This window comes from Protopterus annectens, chromosome 16.part0, assembly GCF_019279795.1.
Source record: "Protopterus annectens isolate FY-2018-M chromosome 16.part0, PAN1.0, whole genome shotgun sequence".
Taxonomy (NCBI): Eukaryota; Metazoa; Chordata; order Ceratodontiformes; family Protopteridae; genus Protopterus; species Protopterus annectens.
The window spans coordinates 599,824,394-599,845,759 of NC_056750.1; the positions used below are offsets into that span (position 1 = coordinate 599,824,394).

The 21,366-nt window shown below is 35.1% G+C and overlaps 1 protein-coding gene across 6 annotated transcripts in view; it reads left to right on the plus strand.

The window, feature by feature from the left end:
• Positions 1–204: 204 nt before the first annotated feature.
• The window catches only part of LOC122790739 (solute carrier family 22 member 17-like), a 766,774-nt gene continuing 745,612 nt past the window's right edge, over positions 205–21,366 (plus strand). For 2 of the 6 annotated variants that reach the window (XM_044058330.1, XM_044058329.1), the window contains exon 1: positions 205–729. The gene's annotated coding sequence lies outside the window, so the exon portion shown is untranslated. The remainder of the gene's footprint in view (positions 730–21,366) is intronic. The other 4 variants (XM_044058331.1, XM_044058332.1, XM_044058333.1 and 1 more) reach the window with 2 other exon arrangements.

A 21,366-nucleotide genomic window follows, 5' to 3' on the forward strand; every position in this document is an offset into this window, starting at 1 on the left:
TGTACTAGTGTGAATTTTAGATATATGTGTATTGCAACCTGTAATTGTTGTACTGTACTTAGTATGGTGTTTTACACTTGGGCGGAACCTGTTGAGATCAGTGCTTTGCCTCGGTTTACAGATTTAATTAAATAAAGTGGTTGGAAGCTAGAAGTATTTTAACGTACTACATGCCCTTAGCACTCTCTTTAGCGTGGGTGCTGCCTATGTGCAGCGTTTTATCCACTACATACACTTTGCCCATCACTTAGTTGTGGGTGCTGCGTCTTTAAGACGGGCTCAGCATTTCACAAGGTCTGCTGCGTGAGTTGGTTGAAACCAAGTCTAGCTGTTGGGAGTGAGCATTGTAGGTCTGCTTTTGGGATGTTTACTACATCAACTTGTTATTTTTTTCTGTCGGTTAATGTGTACCTATGAATTAACTGTATTGACTACAAATTTGTGATAGAGGAGTTTACAGACCAGTGTAGTCACAACGGTTCTGAAGTGGGAAAACAACATCATACATAAGGGCCTGCTGCTGTTTACTAGGTATAGGAGGGACAACAACAGGGAAAGGGAGAGAGAGATTGACCGCTTCTGCTAAAGTAAAGGTGACAGTAGGCTACGAGGATTATTAGCCGCACGGATGCACGTTTTGGTTTCTTTTTAGGACATTGGATATGACCGTTTTATTAACTGTTGACCCCTTTCACTGGCACTGACTGGCTTTGGAGGCATCGGATGCTAGTAAGTAAAGTATATGATGTGAACATGGTGTTTCGTGGAGGAATATTGCCGGTTTTCACTGTCTGCTGCATGTGGGTAGCACTGCACTATTGTTCAACAGCATTGCCGCAAATCTCATTTAGTGTTTGTCTTAGCTCGCTGCAGGAAAGCAGCTTGTGTAGGATCAGTAATCATTAAACTCCCTGTATTCTTTTTAGTTTATTGGTATAAAATAGAATACGCCTTCAGTGCATTTTCATTCAGCACTACATCACTGATTTGCTGAACGTTTCTCTGCAAATAAAAATGCGCTGGGCTGCCTTTATCTAAACCGGCTTTTCAACCTTGTTTATCTGCCGGCTGATGCTGCCACTTTAAAACATTCTGTGTCTCGCTCATTGTGTGTTTGGTGAGCTGATATAGTTCCTTACCGACTCTTGCTGCGTCCTTCCTTTAGTACATAGGAATGGGGCTGCATCCTAACTAGGCTGGGGTTATGTCGAGTTTTGTTGAGAAACTTTTTTTACACGAGTAGTTCAACTTTGAATGTCTGTGGCTTTCAGTTTTGTCACTTTATAATAATGTGGTTTGCGTTTTTTTTTTAAGTTTCTCTTCATAGAGATAAATTGAGACATAAACTCTCCACTAATTGATCCACCCATACCTTTTTAGCGGTACTGCGAGTCGTATTTTTCCACATTAACTATGATGATTAACTAGTTGTCCTTGGATACTTAACGAGGTGTGTTTGTTAGTCTGGGTGTGCTTTGGTTTGGGATTTGCGTTGACATTGTATCTCGACAGCTTTGAGGCACGTGATGTGGTTCATGACTTTATGGCTTGAACGTTTCCATTTTACTTCTTTTTAGATCTGCAGCATGTAATATACACTAGGTTCGTTTTCTTTTGCAACGATTTCTCATGAGGCACCGCAGATGACTAGCGACTATTTAACCTCGTTGTGACTTAATATATTTTGTTTGCCTCTGCTGATTATTAACCGACATATATTGCATAGCTCGTTTCTTTAGTGTGGATGACATGAAGTAACCGTTTAATCCATGTACCTGATGATAACACTTGGCGCACCAACAGAAAACAAAGTCTTGATGTGAGGGACAACCTTCATAAAAAGGCGAATGCTATGAAGTGTATTGTATATCTTGTGGTGGAGCAACCATAAAACTTAACTGTGTTTTGTTAAACTGTAGTAAACTCTTTAAATATATATACAGCAGTAAAGTATTTAGAGTTTCAATAGATGCAGTACTGAGAGTTCCGTTTCTGTACAAGAAATGTATACTAAAACTTCATTATTAAGTGCCACACTAAGCCTTCCACTTCTGTAAACAATGTGGAATAGATAGATGTTTAGGGACTTCATAAAACTGGCTATAGTTAAATATTCCACTGTGGTTGCTGAGATAAATTCCACACACAGATGTACGCCATGTAGAAGATCTTGTACTGAAAGTCTCATGAAGTGTGTTGGGGAAAACACTATAAGCCTTTGCCAGTTGCAGAAGTGAGCGGACTGCTTGGTAAGGCTTCAGCAGTTCTTTCAAGTTCGCATGGCCCAGGTGTAGCAAGGTTTTAAGTCACTGTAGGAGCCGTGTCCACTGATAGTGGCAGGTATTGTAGTCGTGGCATTGCAGTGATGTTAATGTAGTGTAAAGAACCAGCCTTTTTTGCCTGAGGATTTGTAGGCGTTGGTTATTTTAGGGTTGCCACCTTTTCAAATGGCCAAAGTGGCACATTTTCGTGACAAACATTAGATTTAACAGGCCGACACATAGCCACGGTCAGTACAAAGGATAGAACTTTACTTTTTTGCCTAAATAATAGCTTATTTTTGTAGCATTTTAGTTGCTTATTCTGTTTCTTATAACATTTAGGTATTTTAGATACAGAATAACTGTTTTATGCAACTGTTGCATACAGTATAGGACATCATTATGTCCTACAATCTCAGGACATTTGCCATTTTTAATATTTTTTGTCAGGACACAACTGCCCAAAGCGGGACTGTCTCTCGCAAAGTGGGACAGGTGGTAAACCTAGGTTATTTGTAGTGACAGTCTAAAACACTATCTGTAATAGAACCCAAATGTGCTTTTAATTTTTTCTTGTCTGCTTTGTTATTGGTATAAGAACACGAGTGGGATATTTCATATACATAACCTACTAACTATACTGGTTTCACAGAGTGTCCACCTTAGTTACCACAAGTTGTCTTTGACAACTACTGCATTTTATGAAGTTGCTGTGGCTTGAGGACCCCAGTGTATACACCTTTGCAATAGTATGGTCCTAAAGAAGAGGAATGCATGGTTAACAGCTGAAAGGTCTACAAATGCAGTGAAGGTCTTCTCATGGAAATATTCCTGAGATGATTAACACTGCTATCACCTGTTCCATAAATGACAGCATGTCACCCAGGATTATACCCAATCTCTTTTGACTTAAAGTTCAAGCTGCTGTCACCCCATATATGTCTGAGAGAAATGTGAAGAGTTGTGAGAACCTTATGGTCCGTTGCACTTGCACAGTCCATCTTTGTAAAGTCTGTAGCTTTTTGGCCTGAGACTCAGTCTGAAAAAAGGCAGCTTTGTTTAGTTGGACAGTTTTGGTATAGATATGACAATCGATAAATAACAGAAGCTGCCCACATATTCCCTTTTACCTCTTTAGTTATGTGTATTAATTAACCATTACCCTAACACTGAACAGTAGAAATAATTTTAATGTATTAATACAGTATGTTAATGAATGCAGACTTGTCATGCTGTGGTTTTGTAGAATCTGATATGAGAGCAGGGGTTGGTTGTGGCTTGTAACCTGAGTGGTTCGGATGTTAACAGTAGCTGAAATTCTCTACTTTTTAAAAAGTAAGCTTATAAAAAGCTGCAAGAAGCAATATGTAAACATACTAAAAATCACCAAAATTACAAGACTGCACCTGATTTGGCAAATGCAGATGAAAGTGGGGCATTGCTATTTTGACTAATGGCTAATTCTGTACATATTTTATGTGACACCTATGTGTTTAAAGTCCCAGACTTAAATTAGCAGTCTAAAAGTATAATTATCTATGTTTATTTGGTCTGATTTGCTCTGCTAACATTAAAACCTTACCAAAAACCTGGAATTACCAGTGACTTTTTATCCATTTGCTGGTACCATTTACTGCGCATCACTTTCTTTGGGAGAGCAGTGTGGAGTGTCGCTGTTTTGTGGAAGTAGTATTTTTTTCCCCATTTTGAACTACCAGTAGGGTAAGACATTTTTTTTTTTCTGGTGGCTGACACTAATGATAGAGGGGGCTATATTTTATTATTTACTTGCTTTTTGTTTGACTTTGACAGGGAAAGTCCGACTGGACAGAGCCCTTTTTCAGCGAAAGCCTGGGGAGAAAAGCTCCCTCACAGTACATAACGGTTACAAGTTTGAAAAGAACAGCTTTTTTTTTTTTTTTTTTTTACATGACCGATACGTACAGTAAATTCTGTTTACATCAGTGTGTTTTAAGACCTGTCTATTTACAATGTATTATGGGTAGAATATGTACATTTTTGGTAGAGCACTGGACTCTTTCAATAAAAGAAAAAGCATTGTTATATTACAAATTCAGTGTTCTATGATTTCTACACAGAAAGGTTAGAAAGTTTGAGGCATTTTGGGGAATAAAAAGTGAGAAATAAGATTGTCATTGTGTAGGAGGAGTGAGATAAATGTGCAGGAGGACAGCTGTATTAAGATGTGAGTGGGGAAAGTGAGGTAAATTAGTCTTGTACTAAGAAGGTTATAGAAGAAGCTATTAATTGGACAGTATATTATGGTTGACAAGGAGTCTGTCTATTAGGAGTAACTGTTTTTGGATTTTTTTTCCTTAGGTTTATAATGACAGACATAAGGGAGGAGAAAATAGATGAGGATGGTGGCTGGAAGAAAAAACTGAAAGGGAAAGGATTAATATTTAAGAGAGGTGGGAAGAAGGGGTGTGTGGTTGCATCTTATGAGGGAAGAAGATTATAGTTGAGGTATATAAAGTCTCTGCCCATGTCTGCATTTGAATATGCAATGCTCCTAACTGGGTGCAGCTTACTCATTATGATTGGCCAGCCTTCAGGAGTACATGCATGGTGTGTGTATATTTTATTTCACTGCCCAAGACTGACTGCTATCTTTAGATAGAAGGTGAACCTGTAGCAGACAATCCAGCAGCATCTCCCCAGGAGAGAACAGCAATTTCTGTATGCTCTTCAGTCCACTGGGTAGCTGTCATGAAACGTGGTTGCTTGTTAAAGCCAAGTTTCTGGCATTGGAGTAGAGCACCCTGCTCCTGTGCCAGTGAGTCAGCTTTCTCCAGTATATCAGAATGTCACAATGAAGTTTTGTTCCTCCGAAATGACTAAGATGCTATCAGAGATGAAAAAGACTCCCACCTACACTCCCTTTTTCTATTCTTTCACCTTATCCTTCTTACCATGCATTACTTCCTCTTTTCATTTCTTTCTGTCTTTATTATTGTAGGCTTCTTTTTCATTTTATTTACTTCTTTCCACATTCAAATTTAACAGTACAACATTTGTATATATGTTGTTTATGCTTTTTTGACCGGGTTAACCCCACTAGGCTAGCAGGATATTGTTACAGGAGATCTGAGGTAATGTTCACACAGACTAGGGGCAGTTTAGCTGGGGCAATGGTGGCCCTTCCCCTACTCTTGGACAACTGTTAGGTGCACAATCAAATCTAGACAAAGAAGTTGAGGAATTGGTTAGACCACAGAGAAAAATACTGTAGAGCAATTAATAAAAATAAGGAAACGAGAGTTTTTCAAAATATTTTTCCAAAAGTTAAAAAAAAGGCATGTCAGCAGCCTTGTAAATAAGTTCAGAAGATTAAGGAATTGTGTGTAGGTTTATATGCTGAAATTATCTGCTTATAAGACACCAGATTTATACATCTCAAAGACAGAAAGCAAGCTGAAAAGATTACGAGGGCACAATTGTATGGAATTTAGGAAATGAATGATGTTCAGGAGGGACTTTTTTGTTTAATTGAAAATGTTATACATGGCTTATTTTTCCAGTGTAAACAATGCATTCAGATTAATAGGGGTTTATGCATGTACTGATGTTAAAGAAAAGGGAAATAGCTTATGTTATGGTTAACACGAGCATTTGTTATAGTGGCTGATCTTAACTGTGATTTGAAGAATAATAAAAAAAAAAAAAGTGAGTCATGATGTTAAAAATTGTGGGAAGTAACGAAGTTGGGTATGTTAGGATTATGGAATAAAGCACATTTTATACATGCAAGAAGATAAAAATGGGACACTTTTTTTTATTTCTGAGCATCTTGCATACAATAATGAAATTGTAGTCGGGGTTTTTGGATCATTTGTGTATTTGGATTGAAGTGGGAGAAATGAGGATATTAGAAATAAAATGTATAAAATACTGTCAGGAAAATGGATAGTTTTGGGGAGGAATATTATACCACAAGAGCTTTTTTGTAAGACCTGTTAAGAGTGGTGGTTTTATATTTTAAAGAAAAGTACAACTATGGGTAGAATTACAGCTAAGGACCTGAAGAAAAAAAGGGTAGGAAATGATGAGACAAAGTATGTTGAATCGTTGAAGAAGAAAATATTTTTTTCTATAAAGAAAGGCAGATTTATGAGAAGACAAAGAAAATTGAGGAATTGTTGTAGAAACAAAATATATTTTGTTAGAGGAAAGAAGGAAGAGGCATCTCTATATCTGGCAAAAATCGTAAAATATGACAATTGCATAATAAAGGAATTTAATGATGAGGGGTTAATAAAATAGTCAAAAAGATGATATGAGTATTCTGAAAGTTTGTCAGACATTTTATAGAGAAAAGAATAGCTGAAGGTAACGCATGAACCATGAAGAATTTTTTTTTATAGAGGCAATTGCAAATTTGCAAAGTAAGGTTACTTTGGATAAATTAGTGTGCACAAGGTGTTAAATGTGGGCTCATCACCAGGGAAGGATGGTATAGGGTATGATGTATATTTTCTTGAAAAATTGAATGGTTTGAGAATTGGGTGCAGGAAAGAACTATATGTGAAGAAATTAATAAGGTTTATATGGGAAAGAAATTTAAAAATATATATAGATAATGTGTATGTATGTATGTATGTATGTGTGTATATATATATATATATATATATATATATATATATATATATATATATATATATATACTGGAAGCTGATTACATTGAATAGCGTAGATTATATAATGAAAATATTGCAAATATAGTATTAATTAAAATATTGCAAATGAGGTTTGAGAAGGTTAAGTAATGTTATCTGATGTGTACGGACTGGAAGGTAGAAGAAGCCATGAGTTGTTTATTAATTGCTGTAAAGGAGGTAATGGATGACACACTGTATAGAAAAAGAAATGTTTGATGGTGGGAGATGTAAGCAAGGTATTTGATTATTTAAGTCTTGAATGTTTATGGGAAAATTTGATGAGATGTGGGCTTAAAGGAAACATGAATAATGGGTAACAGATGATTTACTGAGCAGGTGTATGCGAAGAGAGGTGTAAGGCAGGGTTGCCCTATGAGCAGCAGGTATTCTGGAATGATTGTTGTTGCTTGTTTTATGAGTCGTATATTGGGTGAGTTGGCATATAAATTACATAATTGTGTTGAGATTCCTAATTTATATCATATGCCTCTGATGTAGATATTGCAAGAAGTGAAAGTTGGGTTTAAAAAATGGTGGTATTAGTGAATGAGTGGTACCTTAAAGTGGGATTACAGCTGAATAAAGAAAAATGTAAGGGTTTATGTAATGTAACTAAAATTGAAGACATTTGCTTTTCTTATCAAAACTTGAATTACTGTTTGGTAAAGTGGAAAAAGTAAAGAAACAGTGGGAGGCAGTGACAGAAGAAATAAAAGGAATGTGTTTTCTGGAAAACCGTTTAGGTTAGTGTTTTAAAAGCAAGCATAGTTGATTGATTCTGTTATTTTAGGTAGGTTAGGTTGTATAGGTTGTATAGGAAGTGTGCCTATGTATGTCCAAGTGAAAAGAAACCAAATATTGCAGTTGGTGTGTAGTGTCGTATGGGGATCAAGAATGAACCTAGTAAACAGAGAATTCTCTACCTGGAAGAAGGAGTAGGATTAATGCAGCCTATTGTGCATAATCTGGGTGTTGAGATATAGTAAGACAGAAAAATAAAAGTGAAGGTAGGAAAAAGAGGGAATTTTTTGAATGAGGAAATTAAAGAATACCAGAAAAAGTTACAGAGGAACTGAAAAAATACTAAAGAATGGTATTGTAAGAAGATATGTAATGTTTATTATATTATTCCTTAGGAGGGATTGGGAAATGACGTAGTTGAGGGTATAAGGGAAAGGAGATCAAGATTTGGGAGATATGGGCAGTATGGAGTGAAACATTAATTGAAAATAATGAATGTTGCAGACATTTTGGAAATGCTAAGATTGTGGTTGTGGAAAATCGTGGGAGCAATTTTTAAATTGTTTTAGTAGATCGAAACGTAGTGTCACTGTACATGCATGTTTTAAAATACAAGTTTTGTGAAAATTGTAAATGTCATGCAAATGTTAATTGTTGTGAAAAGGTGTGTAGCTATGTATATTCCATGTGTGGATTATATAAATAAAAACTTACTTGTAGCCCATAAGTGGCACTGGAGGGCTGCTACCGAGGTCAGACTTTTCCAAGATTGAGGAGGAAAGGAGACGCAGCCAGCTGAGAGTGGAGGTATTCAGAATACTGAATTACTGCAAAAAGATTCTGTAAGAAAAGGTTTTCATTGGTGGGAAGAGGTCTGGAAACATCTGTGTGAATGGAGTTGAAGGTTCGAGGTAAGCTGAATACTGATGAGGAAGTAAGTTGGGAGTACTATAGTGGATCATGTGTTGAGAGATGCAACAGAGCACTACCAAATGAATCGGGGGGGGGGGGGGAGCTGGATTAAATGGAAGCTACTAACAGCAGTTTGGAGTTGTGCGCGGTCAGTGGAATAGCTGGTTTTAAAAGCATTTCCTTTCAGCAGGATGTTATGAGCAGTAAAAAAAAAATTCTTGTGCAGAAATGGTGAACAAAGGCAAGAAATGTGAATTGTTCAAAGCTGTGCTAAGAAAAATACTGGTGCCAGGACAAAGAAGAGACTGGTGGTAAGAATTAATACAAAGAAAAGTAATGCTATTAACAGGTTTGAATATCAAAACAGTATTATTTTACCTTGGGGGATTAAAGTGCAGGACATAAGAACATTAAGACATTTTAAGAGCAAAAGATTTTTGTGAAGTTACATTTGACATTTTACTTGAAAAACTTATGAATGAAGTGGAGAAAGAGTTCATTTGCACCATGGAATGAGTATATGTTTCAGAACTTAGAACTGCAGTTAAGGAATATAATTTTGTGAATTGTACATTAGTGGGCAGTTCACAGAATGTTTGTCCATTTGTCAACATCAGGCATTGTTTTTAATAAAGTTGAATAAATAAATGTGTGGTGAAAGAGATGCTTTGATGGGGAGTTTGAGGTATGAATGATATTTGATGTGCATGAGGGTAAATGCGGTATATTTCAAATGTTATAATTTTGAATGGGACACAGGAGCAGTGAGGTGTTAAGGTCAACTGAAAGTTTTAATTTATTTATATTTTTAAGAATGACTGGGAAGACTGTAATAAAATAAATGATTATGCATTCAGTATAAACGGAGATATAGCATTAAAATTATAGGCCTGTGTGTAGCAAATGTAGTGAATTTTGACTTTTTTGATTTGACTGCCCTATACTAGAAAAGGAAAGGTTAAAAGAGGAACAAGAAAATATTTTAGAAGAAAGATAATCTGAAAATAAAACTGAATATATTGGTGAAGAAATAGTATGGGGAGTTAAAGAAAATATATCTGATATGGAATATGATGAGAATGAGGTAGAAAATGTTTTACTAAGAGTTTATCCAGTGTAAGATAAAATTGGATATACAGCATTAGGAAGTGAAGAAGTGGAAGAGGGAGAATTTGAGATGGGAGAAGAATGTGAAGAAAATGATAAATCAACTGCAGGGGGTATGGACTGTATAGACAAGGATGGAAATTAAGATGCAAAAAAAGAGGCAACTCAGCACTAAACATAAGTAGCATTCAGTGTAAAATAGAGGCAACTCGGCACTAAACATAAGTAGCATTCAGTGTAAAATAGAGGCAACTCGGCACTAAACATAAGTAGCATTCAGTGTAAAATAGAGGCAACTCGGCACTAAACATAAGTAGCATTCAGTGTAAAATTGCCTGTGTCACAAGTGATAATTCAGTAAAGGTGTTTGGGGGGAAAACTTAGTGGCATTCAAAATTATATTAGAGGTGTGGTAGTGACTGCTGTAAACATTAAGTATGGAGGTTATTTGTTAGATACAGTATGTGTGAAGGAAGAAGAAAAGGAAAATAATTGAGGCAGTACTGAGTATGTTACAAAAAGACAGCTTGGAGTGCTTATGATGTAAATTAAAAAATATTTTTGATTGCAGAAAGAGTGAACAAAGGAATAGGAGAATACGTAATTTTATAAAAATACACGAAAAATGTGGTGATAGAATAAAACAAATAGAGCTTTATGAAAAATGTAGAAAAAGTTAAACATATCTTTATACATAAATATTCTTTTTTAAAAAAGTAGTAGTATCAATATTTTGGGAAAATATTTAAAAATAAGGAAGAACGGATACAGTGTTGATGGAAGTAATTATATATAAACAGAAATAAATAATAGAAAATGTGAGAAAGGGGGTGCAATGTATACAAATTAAGTAGTAAAAGTGTGGATTGTAAACAAAAATCTGAAAATGTAAAGAATTCTATAGAAAAAGAGAGACTGCGATGAGAAAAATGGAAGAAACAATAAATATAAGAGGAATCGGCACCAGGGATAGATGAATTGGGTCCCAAATTATTAGAGCGTATTTAACAGTGAATAAAAGGTTGAAACCAATTCTGTTACAAATATGCAAAATAAATAAGGTATAAAATAAAGCTTGTTTAATTGTAGAAATAGAGTTTAGCAATATGTGATTAGCAGCCATACTAAATGACTGTGGCTTGAAAAATAAGGAATTTGCTTAATGGGCATGTTTTCCTACAGAATCTGCAAGAATGTATGCCTTTTATACTGTTAACAAGAAAGCTGACCTCTTACAGACTTGGCAAAAATGTAAATAAACTGGATCTATGCATTTCACATTCAGTAAGAAAGCTAATCTGGTTCCTTAAAGAATGGATAACAGGAAAACAATCTGTACATGTTTCTATCATATGACACTGTTAAGCAAGGAAGTTTGAATGAATATGCTTTCATCAGGTCAGCATTTGCACAAAGATATTTCATTAAAAGACCATACCAGCATTATTTCTCTACAGGATGAAAACACATTTTTCTGCAAACAAGCAAACAGATGTTTTCATACAAAGATCAAAATAAAATATCAAGGAGAAAAACCGGATGTAAAACACTTTAGCAAATAAAATTGTTAGGAGAGGTATTTTGTACAGGAAAGTTGTCTTCTTTGCTGATCAAAAAGTAAAGTGGTACAGTGTAACTAAAGCTGCAGCAGTAGTCCATGTGGTTTGTTATAAAAAGTTATTTATTAATTACTGCTTTTAAAGTGATAATCTGGTGCTGCAGCAGTGTATATTTTGCAAGTTTCTGGGGGCAACAGGCTGTGAATGCAGTTATAACTAGACTTCGATTTCAGCAGAATCCAGCCAGCAAGACCTTGGTGCCTTCGGAAGACTTCGGTTCCAGCACAGTAAGCAGCACCTTGATGATTAATTTTTCAATGGTGAGCCTAGCCTGCATTCATAAACAGAGGGAGTTGTAAGGTCTGTAGAGGGTCACTTCAGTCAAATAGCAGTAACTAACATTTGTACATGTGTAAATCTTAAACAGAAATATTCCAGTTTATGCAGCTTGCAGCAGTAAAGGTTCTCAGACGTCTGAATCCAGATTGAGCCTGCAGTGCAGGAAAGTCGCAGTGCTGTAAATTCTCCAAGAAAGGTGAACACCAATTTTTCACAGCAGTTCGCTGCCTGCTGTGTTTCACCAGCTTTTCGAGTGACTCAGAAAAATTTCCAGCCCTCTGCAACAACACCCTGATCACCTGTTTTCTTGCTAAGTGGTAAGACCTTTCAGTGTCGCAATTTTAGTATGGATGCTAATTAGACAGAATTCAAGCAGGTGTAAGCCAAGCTTTACACTCAATGTAGCAGAACAACCAGATAAAAATATGGAGTAAACTGCAGTGTTGGCATACACAGCACATTAGTAAATGTAAAACCTTATTAGGGCAAATTGATAATAAGGCATTATGCAAATGTATTATATTTACTGGTATCTCAAAACCATGTGTGGTATGACAAACGTTTATTGTGTAAATCATATGAAACTGCTTTCTGTGTACAATGTCATAAAAATACAGTGCATGCCATTATTCAAAGGTTAGATTGTACAGACAAAAATTTTAATTGTAAAAAAAAAAAAAAAACAGAAAAAGTTAATATCCTTGTATTATATTCAGATGTTGAACAGTTATGTCCTGTCACCACATGTAAAAGGTTTATTTTGGAGTTACAACAGGAGTCAAATCAGTTACTGACAGAAGCTCTATTACATTTTGTTAAAAAAAGAATGTAATAAACTTCAAAAAGACAGAAACAATGAGTTCAGGAAGTTTAGACAAGTTATACACACATATTTTTTTCAAAACTGCATAGGAGTTTTAGATTCGGCAGAACAGGTTACTGAGAAATATTGGGAAGACCATGTAACATTACAGGGGACTGAAGATGCAAAAAACAAATGGCTGCAGGTACACTAAGATGCCCAAAACACACAACAACAAAAGTAAATTAAGGCACCAAAGTTACACACTGGAAATCAGTCACTGTACTTTATTGCAGAAGACAAATGGTAATTGCTTTCACAACTTAATGTTGCTTCATCAGACCACATCACTACAACTGATGGTTAAATACTAGGACAATTAGTATGACATCACAATTTAAAGAGATATTACTCCACTAACATAAGAACATATATCAATATCCATAAGAAAAATGCATAAAATATATAGAAAGGTGTGTATTTACACACAATAATATTTAAAAACAATATTTAAAAACAATAATATTTAAAAAAAAATATTTAAAAATATTTTAAAAAGGGGGATGTCATTCCTGATGGTTATTAATAAATATATATGTGTGTGTGTACATATACACAAACACATATAACCATAGTAGTACAATGAAAAATATATATATAAAAAAACTCATGTTTTAGTGTTTAAGGCGCCTGGCCTTAAGGTAAGGAACTAATGAGGTGCAGCCTTTCAAACCAGGATATCTATCTGCTTGTAATTTAGTGATCTTGAACAGCAGTTACATGATGAAGAAAATAAATTGGCTGAACTGACAGATACTGACTTCTTGCATACAACAACCAAGTTTAAGAAAACATTGCAAAAGAGCAGGAAACTACAGCTGATCTGTACAAAAGAGATGTATTTTATAATATGCTTGTGTTTTGAAAATGGTTAAGCATACATGTTAGGATCTGATGTATGGCAAAATCCTTCTCAAATGTTTTAAAACTTTCATTTGTTTAAAGCAAGACCTTTTATCAGTACTACAGTAAAGTAGAGTGTATGACTGCCATTCTTGTAGCATAGTCAAAAGGTACACACAACAATTCTAGTGCATAGAAATCAAATGAGAGTAGCTAGTAACAGTAAAGATCTGAAGTCAAAAGACTGACATACATGTATTTTTCTTTTCATCTGAAGTACAATGCACAAGAGCAAAAGGCAAACAACAGCAAATGTAAGTAATGTAAATAAGCATGTGCTTAGTTAAGCTATCTATTTTGTTTTTTTTTTTTATAATTTTATTGTAACAGCACACCAAGCAGTTAAAAGCTGTGATAGACAATTTTAAAAAGAAATATAATCACAGATGGTATTAGTCAAGCAGTCCTGCAGTTAAATAATAAAAAAATACTGAAATCAAAGTTAGAAAAAATATGTAAGGTAATTGTAAAATAATGTCTATTTATGTAGTATAAATGCATAATTATGCAAATCAAATATAATATTAAGTTTTTTTGCAACTGCATTCTAATATCAAGCTGCAAGTGTATTAACAGATGATTAAAGCAAAAATGTGAAAAGGGTTAATTATGGTCTACAGAGTCTAAAATGTGTGCTCAGACCTTCCCAGACTGGATAAATAGTTACAGGAAATATTGAGCAGATAAGGTAAAAAAACTGATTGCCAGACAAGTGGCTTGAGTTTTTCTAAAACATTATTGTTATTAAATATAATTGTTAAATGTTCACATGCAGCACTTTTTGGTAATTATAATAAAACATCACAATTGCACATACATGTCACAGATAATCAAGTAAATGTTGAAAGTAAAAAACCTCGGTTACATCAAGTACAGTCAGCAGATGGGCTATAGTATACATACAGTTCAAATAAATATCTACTAGTAGTAAACAGCAAAGGCTATATATATATATATATATATATATATATATATATATATATATATATATATATATAATATATATATATATATATATATATATATATATATATATAATATATATATATAATTTTTTTTCTGTCATTGGAAATGGCCAAAAAAATATCAAATCAGACAAAGGTCCATAGTTTGTTAGTAACATAATAAAGTAAATGTATAACCAAAGTGGTGGACTGACATACATTCTATTCTTGCAGTGTAAAGCAAGTAAATAATACTGCAGTACTATAGGGAGAGGGTACTTTCTCAGTTAACACTGATTTGTGCGAGCAGTATTGCAGAAGTGTCTAAAATAAAACTACAGGAAGAAATAATATCTCATTCCCTCTTGACAGTACTCTCTTAGGGGGGAGGGGAAACAGGTATTACTGCATTAGAAATACTGGTAAACTGATTAAACCTGACAGGCCAAGATATTTTATTATTTAGTATTAAATTGTATTTACAGCCTGTTAAACTGTAAAGCCATATGAGAGAGAGTAAAGATATGTAAAAAATGAGCAGTACTGGTCACTATTTTTTTAATATGTTTTTGGCAAATGATGTTGGTATGCAAAAAGCATTAATGTTTCTAATTGTTGGGTATGTAGTTGCCTCTGGTGGCAATTCCACTAGATACTTCTAAAGAGACATAAGAATTTTCCAAGGTTTTGCTTGATGTTAATGTTACTAAATTTGTAAGACTAGACTAAATGTACTTTACAGTCTTCGTGTGTACAAATACAAAATAATTCAGTACAAATGAAGTTAATGTCTAGCAATGAATATGTGTGGAGAACCATGATTAAAAATGGGTCCAGGGTACCTACTAAATTGAAATGCACAAGTAGCCAACAGTCTGTGTAGATATATACTGTTAGGGCACATTGTAAAGTAACAAGTTCAAAAGTAATTTGTCAAGCTGTAATTTTATCACTGGTTTCAAGTGCAGTTTTATCACAGTTTTTGGGCCACCGTTTTATCTTTACCAGTATTGGTTATCCCAGTTAGAGGACATTCCTATTAAAATAGTGTACTCCTACAGCTAATGGACTAATATGTAAATAACATTCTTCAATGTATAAATTATGTTTTTTTAAATAAGTACAGTCAAATATGTATTATCTAAGCCCAGTTCAGTACTTTACCAAGGTGTTTAATATGTTCACTTCACTGTCAACCAAGGTGTTAATGGGCAGTACAGAAATATGGCCATAATGTTATGGTTAAAATTACATTGAAACTGTATATTTATAGCACAAAATAACATTTGCAGTAGCACACAGTTATTGTCTCTCATATATATTAGTCTATCTCTAATCTTTTGGTATAAAATAATTTAATAAAAGTAAATAAATAATGGAACAGTTCAAGTCATAAATTAAATTCTGGATTGCAAAAGAATAAATTAAGTAAAAAAATAAAACTAAAGCAGACATGGCTCATAACTGAAAATATTTTCACAGGATGTTCTGCAAAAGAAAAGGTTGTTAAATACGTTCAGCTTTAGTAGTAATACTTGATATTGTATTAATTATGTAAAATTGCATTTTGACTTGTATCAAACTAAGACTAAATGTTTTGTTTCTTAATGTGTTTTCGGTATAAAAATAAAAAGAGGGAATTGTTAGTTTATTTAAAAGTGAATAAAAGATTGAAAGTGATTATGTTACAAATATGCAAAATAAATAAGGTATAAAATGAAGCTTGCTTAAATGTAGAAATAGTTTAGCAATATGTGGTTAGCATCCATATTAAATGACTGTGGCTTGAAAAATAAGGAATTTGTTTAATGGACAAGGTTTCCTGCAGAATCAGCAAGAATGTATGCATTTTACACTGTCAACAAGAAAGCTGACTTCTTACAGACTTAGCAAAAATGTAAAAAACAGGATCCATGCATTTCACATTGTCAGTAAGAAAGCTAACCTGCTTCCTTAAAGAATGGACAACAGGAAAATAATCTGTACATGTTTATATCCTATGACACTGTTAAGCAAGGAAGTTTGAATGGATATGCTTTCATCAAGTCAGCATTTGCACAAAGATGTTTCATTAAAAGACAATACCAGTATTATTTCTCTCCAGGATGAAAACATATTTTTAAGCAAACACAAGCAAGCAGATGTTTTCATACAAAGACCAAAATAAAATACCAAGGAGAAATAATTTATGCTGAACGAGAAGTAAAAAGTGGTACAGTGCAACTAAAGCTGCAACAGTAGTCCGTGTGGTTTGTTATAAAACGCTATTTATTGGTTACTGCTCTTAAAGTGACGAGTTTGGTGCTGCATCAGTGTATATTCTGCAAGTCTCTGTGGGCAACAGACTGTGAATGCAGTTATAACTAGACTTTGATTCCAGCAGAATCCAGCCAGCAAGACTTTAGTGTCTTAAGAAGACATTTGATCCATCACAGTAAGCAGCATCTTGATAATTAATCTTTCACAAATATTGTAAAGAGATGACTTGGAATGAGAAGCAAATATTCTGCAAAATAAATGAATTGCTAGAGAGAGGAGTAACAAATTAAGGGATTTGTATTGGAGTAATTAACATTTTTATATGGAAAAAATATGTAAAAAATTGGAGATCAATAATTAGAAATGCAGATTACAAAATGTCTATGAACACAATACAAAAAAGGATGCTGAAAGCTTTGGTTGAAGCTATAGAGGAAGAGGGGTGCAGGAAATATTGTGTGAATAGTGAAAGTAACATATATGATTTTCAAAAGAAGTAACATATATGATTTTGAAAGGAAGTAAGGCTAGTGGCATGATGTGGCAAAGGCTTTGACAAGGGTAGTCCTGAAGTGATGAGGAAGATTCTAGAGACCTATAGGAGAAAACATTTTGAATGTTATAAAAATATGATATGAAATGCCATGTGTATAAATTGAAGAAAGATGAAAAAATAGGAGAGGAATTCAACAAAGATATGGATGGATTCATTTAAGTGTGTATATATTTCTATGGATAATGCAATAATTCAAAGGTGTGCATGAAATGAAGGAAGCAAAATGAGAGATGGGAAAAGGAAGTTGCATTCAGAAATCTGTCATATGCAGATTTAGTGAGTGTGGCAAAAAATAAGATATGGATAAGTGAAGTGGTGGTACAAGCAGAAGAGGTAAAGAAAGCTGGATCTCTGTTAAATAAGATAAAAAGCAAAGGGTTTGGTGAAACCAAGGAAATGAGCTATTGTATCAGTAAGGAAGTAAATGTATATGAAAATGTAGTAGAACAGTGGAAAATAATGCTGGAGGAAATTAAGACAAATATGTTGGAAAAGTTTGAATCTGTCATTGAACGGAAAGTAAATATGCTAAATGTGTACATATTAGGAAAACTGTAATTGGAGGTTGTACATGTTTCTAGCTAAAGAAAGATGTTTCTGGAGAAAGATGTTGGTAATATTTTAATGTTCTTTCTGGTTCAAGACTGAATCCAATGAAAAGAGGGGTGATGTACAATAAAAAAATTAGTAACTTTGAATAAAAAAAAATCCCTGTAGTCCACTGGGCTTCTGTGCATTCTTTCTGAGTAATAAAGAAGGTGAAAGAGAGAGTTGCAGATAATGGGGAAAGTGTTGTATACAAGTCATGAAGAAATATGAAAGAAGAAAGACATCGTAGAAGAAAAAATATAAAATGCAATTATGGAGAGTCAACATTAATGACTGATGTAATTTATGGAAAATTACTGTCCAGTATATCACTGGAAGGAATGGAAAGATGTAAAAATGCTATAAAGAGTAGACATAAAAGGTTCGAGAATTTTTAGATTTCTTGTGGATAATTGTTGAATAAGTTACCTTATAAAAGTAATATGAAATATAAAGTATTGGAAGAAAGAAAATGTGAGTGTAATAAGAAAGGAACAAGAAAACGTTTTTAGAATGTTAAAAAGGAAGAGATTTGGAGAGACTAAAAGGGAATATAAATGAGAATGATTGAAAAATATAACAATGAATGTGGTATGTGGAGAATTGTGAGAGAAATAGGACATTGAAAAATGGAACAACATATTGTGCATAGCAATCTGAAAATTATGGAAGAGATGTGAAGAGATATTGTATAATGAAAATAAAGGGGGGAGTGATGTGCTAAATGGGGGAAAAAAAGAATAGTTGATCATTTCAGACTTGGATTTTGTTTTTGAAATTGAATTTTTTTGTGATTCTGTTAAGAAGAAAAATGACAGGATATATTACGATTAAATTGGGTACAGAACAGACTTCTTTGCTTAAGTACTTCATGATTCTGTACTTTTGACAACATGACTGACTGTGGAACAACAAGAAGTGGTGTATCTTGGTGTTTTATCTGATACTCTCTGTCTGACACATCTGAGAATGAAAAGCAGTAATAAGAGCTGGGACCCTCTTTTAACTGTTCAGATCCTTTGTTTGAAATGGTCATAACAATGGGCACAGGAAATATTTTCATTTATTCAGTTGCCTCTCTCATTATGCATGTTTGGTACAATGAACTTGTGTAAACTTTTATAATATTTTAAGATGCCACATTTTCAAAAATACCTGCATCTGAATGGCAGAGTTACTTGGCAGTTATTTTTCCATTAGCAGCTGTATCTTGTTTGGTAGCTATTTTTGACATTAGTTGCTGTATTCTCAGCATTTCAGCTAGTGTAAAAGGTCTTCATTTCCTTTTTGACATTCTACAAAAAAGTCTGTTAAAAGCAAGCTGTCAAGATTAAGTGTAGGAATCATGTGCTTGTCATTGTTTGTATCCCTTATTGCTGACTCCAGTGGAGCTGCTTTAAGGACCTCACTAAACCATCCAAATATTAGTAGCAATGAGTGTTATGAGCAGTGGACAGGGACTTGATCAGTGCAAGTTTGTGACATGCACTTACTGGGAATTCTTCATTCATGAAAGTAATTGCAATCTGGCTGAAGGCCCGATACTCCTCTAACTGGTTATGTGCAGAGCCTCATAACCAGTTACACTGCAGTCAAAATAAAAATTGGTTATTGCTAACTCTTCACTTGTCAATGAAGGTTTTTATTATTTGCACTGAAACAGTTATGCTGCTACTTAAAGAATCAATCAACGTAAAAGAATTTTATTACTACAAAATTCTTACTTGTGTGAATTTTTATTATTACCGGTTTAATGGTAACTCTTTAAAAGGTGCAAATTCTTTGGTTAAAAGTCAACTTTCAAAATGATGTAAACTGATTTGTAAAATGTAATGCTTTTCATTGCCTCTTAACTTTGAATATTGCAGTCTTACTTTGAGAGTAAATTGATCTTTGCTTAAAAATAATGTCCAGCCTTTCCTCCACTGATTTTCATTAAAGCGTACTGCTGCCGCCTTCAGATTAACTGTCTGTGTGAATAATCAAACATTACTGAAGAAGTGTGGTCTTTTGATTTTGATAAAACAATAACAGTATTCCTCAAGAACTGCATTAAAAATGCATAAAGGTGCATTTAATGTACTACTACTTATTGACTTCAAAGTGTGTTCTGTTTTTTAACTTGTACTGCTTTAAATACATTTTGTAACATATTCATTTAACTTATGACAATAACAGCTTAATTGCCTTGCATTTATTACATTTTTGGGGATTCACAAGTCCAGAAGGGAATGGATCTGAGAGTTGAGGGCAGGTGGAGTTTGAGGGTCAGTCTGCGTGAAGGCCTGAGGGCACATGTGATCAGACATGAATGAGCAGCCTCCAGGAAAATGGAAGGCTGTAAGTGACAGCAAACCCTCACCAATCCATGGCAGAAGGCACCTCCTGTGGGTCTTCTGGGAGCATATTTCCTTCTGAACTTCAAGAAGGTCCAGAAGGGGCCACAGAAGTTGTCCACTGCAGGTCCAAGAAACCCTGAGAGTAGGTAGGAAGGGCCTTTGGGTGACCTTCCCCATGGAAGTCCCAGGTCCCATGTCAGAAAAAGCCTCCAGGGGCTAGTCTTGAAGAAATGACAACGTCCCTGGAAAACTCTGGATGTATAAAATTGAGGATTCAGATAGCCAGGTGAGAATGAATCTGCCCACTCACAGCCAAGGGGAGTTTCAGTCAGGAGACCTGTTCTTATCCCAGGGTCTGTTCCACAGAAGGATCCAAGTACAAAGGTGACCAAACATGATTAGGCAGTCTGCAGGAGCTACAGGAAAACAGCATGTACATTGGAGAGAAAATCTTCACTCTGAGTTATCTTCATGCTGATCTCTGCATGTGGTCAATGTGCATCCCTTAAGCCTTATCCCTTCAGTGACCACACTACCACAGGTAACCTACATGCCAGTATCCTTGTGGGTTGGGGTGCCTCCCTTGGGTTTTTTCTTTCCATGTCCCACATCCCACCAATCAGTAGGACCGGCTGTCTCTCACTTGTGGAGGACCTTCGTGGCATGGCTCTCTCTGTCACCATGCATGGAGCTGGCTTCTCCAGAAGGAAGTGAGCCTATATGTAAAGAGTACAGTCAGCTCTGCACCCCTGGAAGTCGATTCAAAACTGCTGAGTCCAAGCCAACAGAGAAGGGGTCCTGTCATGTGATGAGGTGTGCAGTACCAAGTTAACTAGCCATGCCTCTAGGTGGCAGTCACCCAGTGTGCAAGAGGTTCACTTTCTGTGCCATTGCATTCCATAAGCTTCAGCAATGTGACAGCCACCCCACAGCCCTCCAGGGTGGAAAGTTGGCTTGCAGACAGCACCTGGGATGCATTTCGTAGGAAGAGAGCCCTCCTCGGGCACAGAGGACTGGGCTCCGGCTCCAACTTCACCCCCAACAAGATGTTTTTGGTCGACCCTGCTAGTAGCATATGCTTGTCACAAAGATTAAGCCATGCAAGTTGAAGTGGCAACAGCTGGTAAAGTGAGGCTGCAAATAGCTCATTAAATTAGGTAGTTCTTTCAATTGCTTCACTGCTACTTGGAGAACTGTGTTTTGAGCAAATACAAGTTAATGAGCCCTATCCTCCAGGGATGCATGCATTTATCAGACCTCTGGGTCACTGCCTAGCAACTTCAATGACTCTAGATAAACTTGGGCTGATCACATACT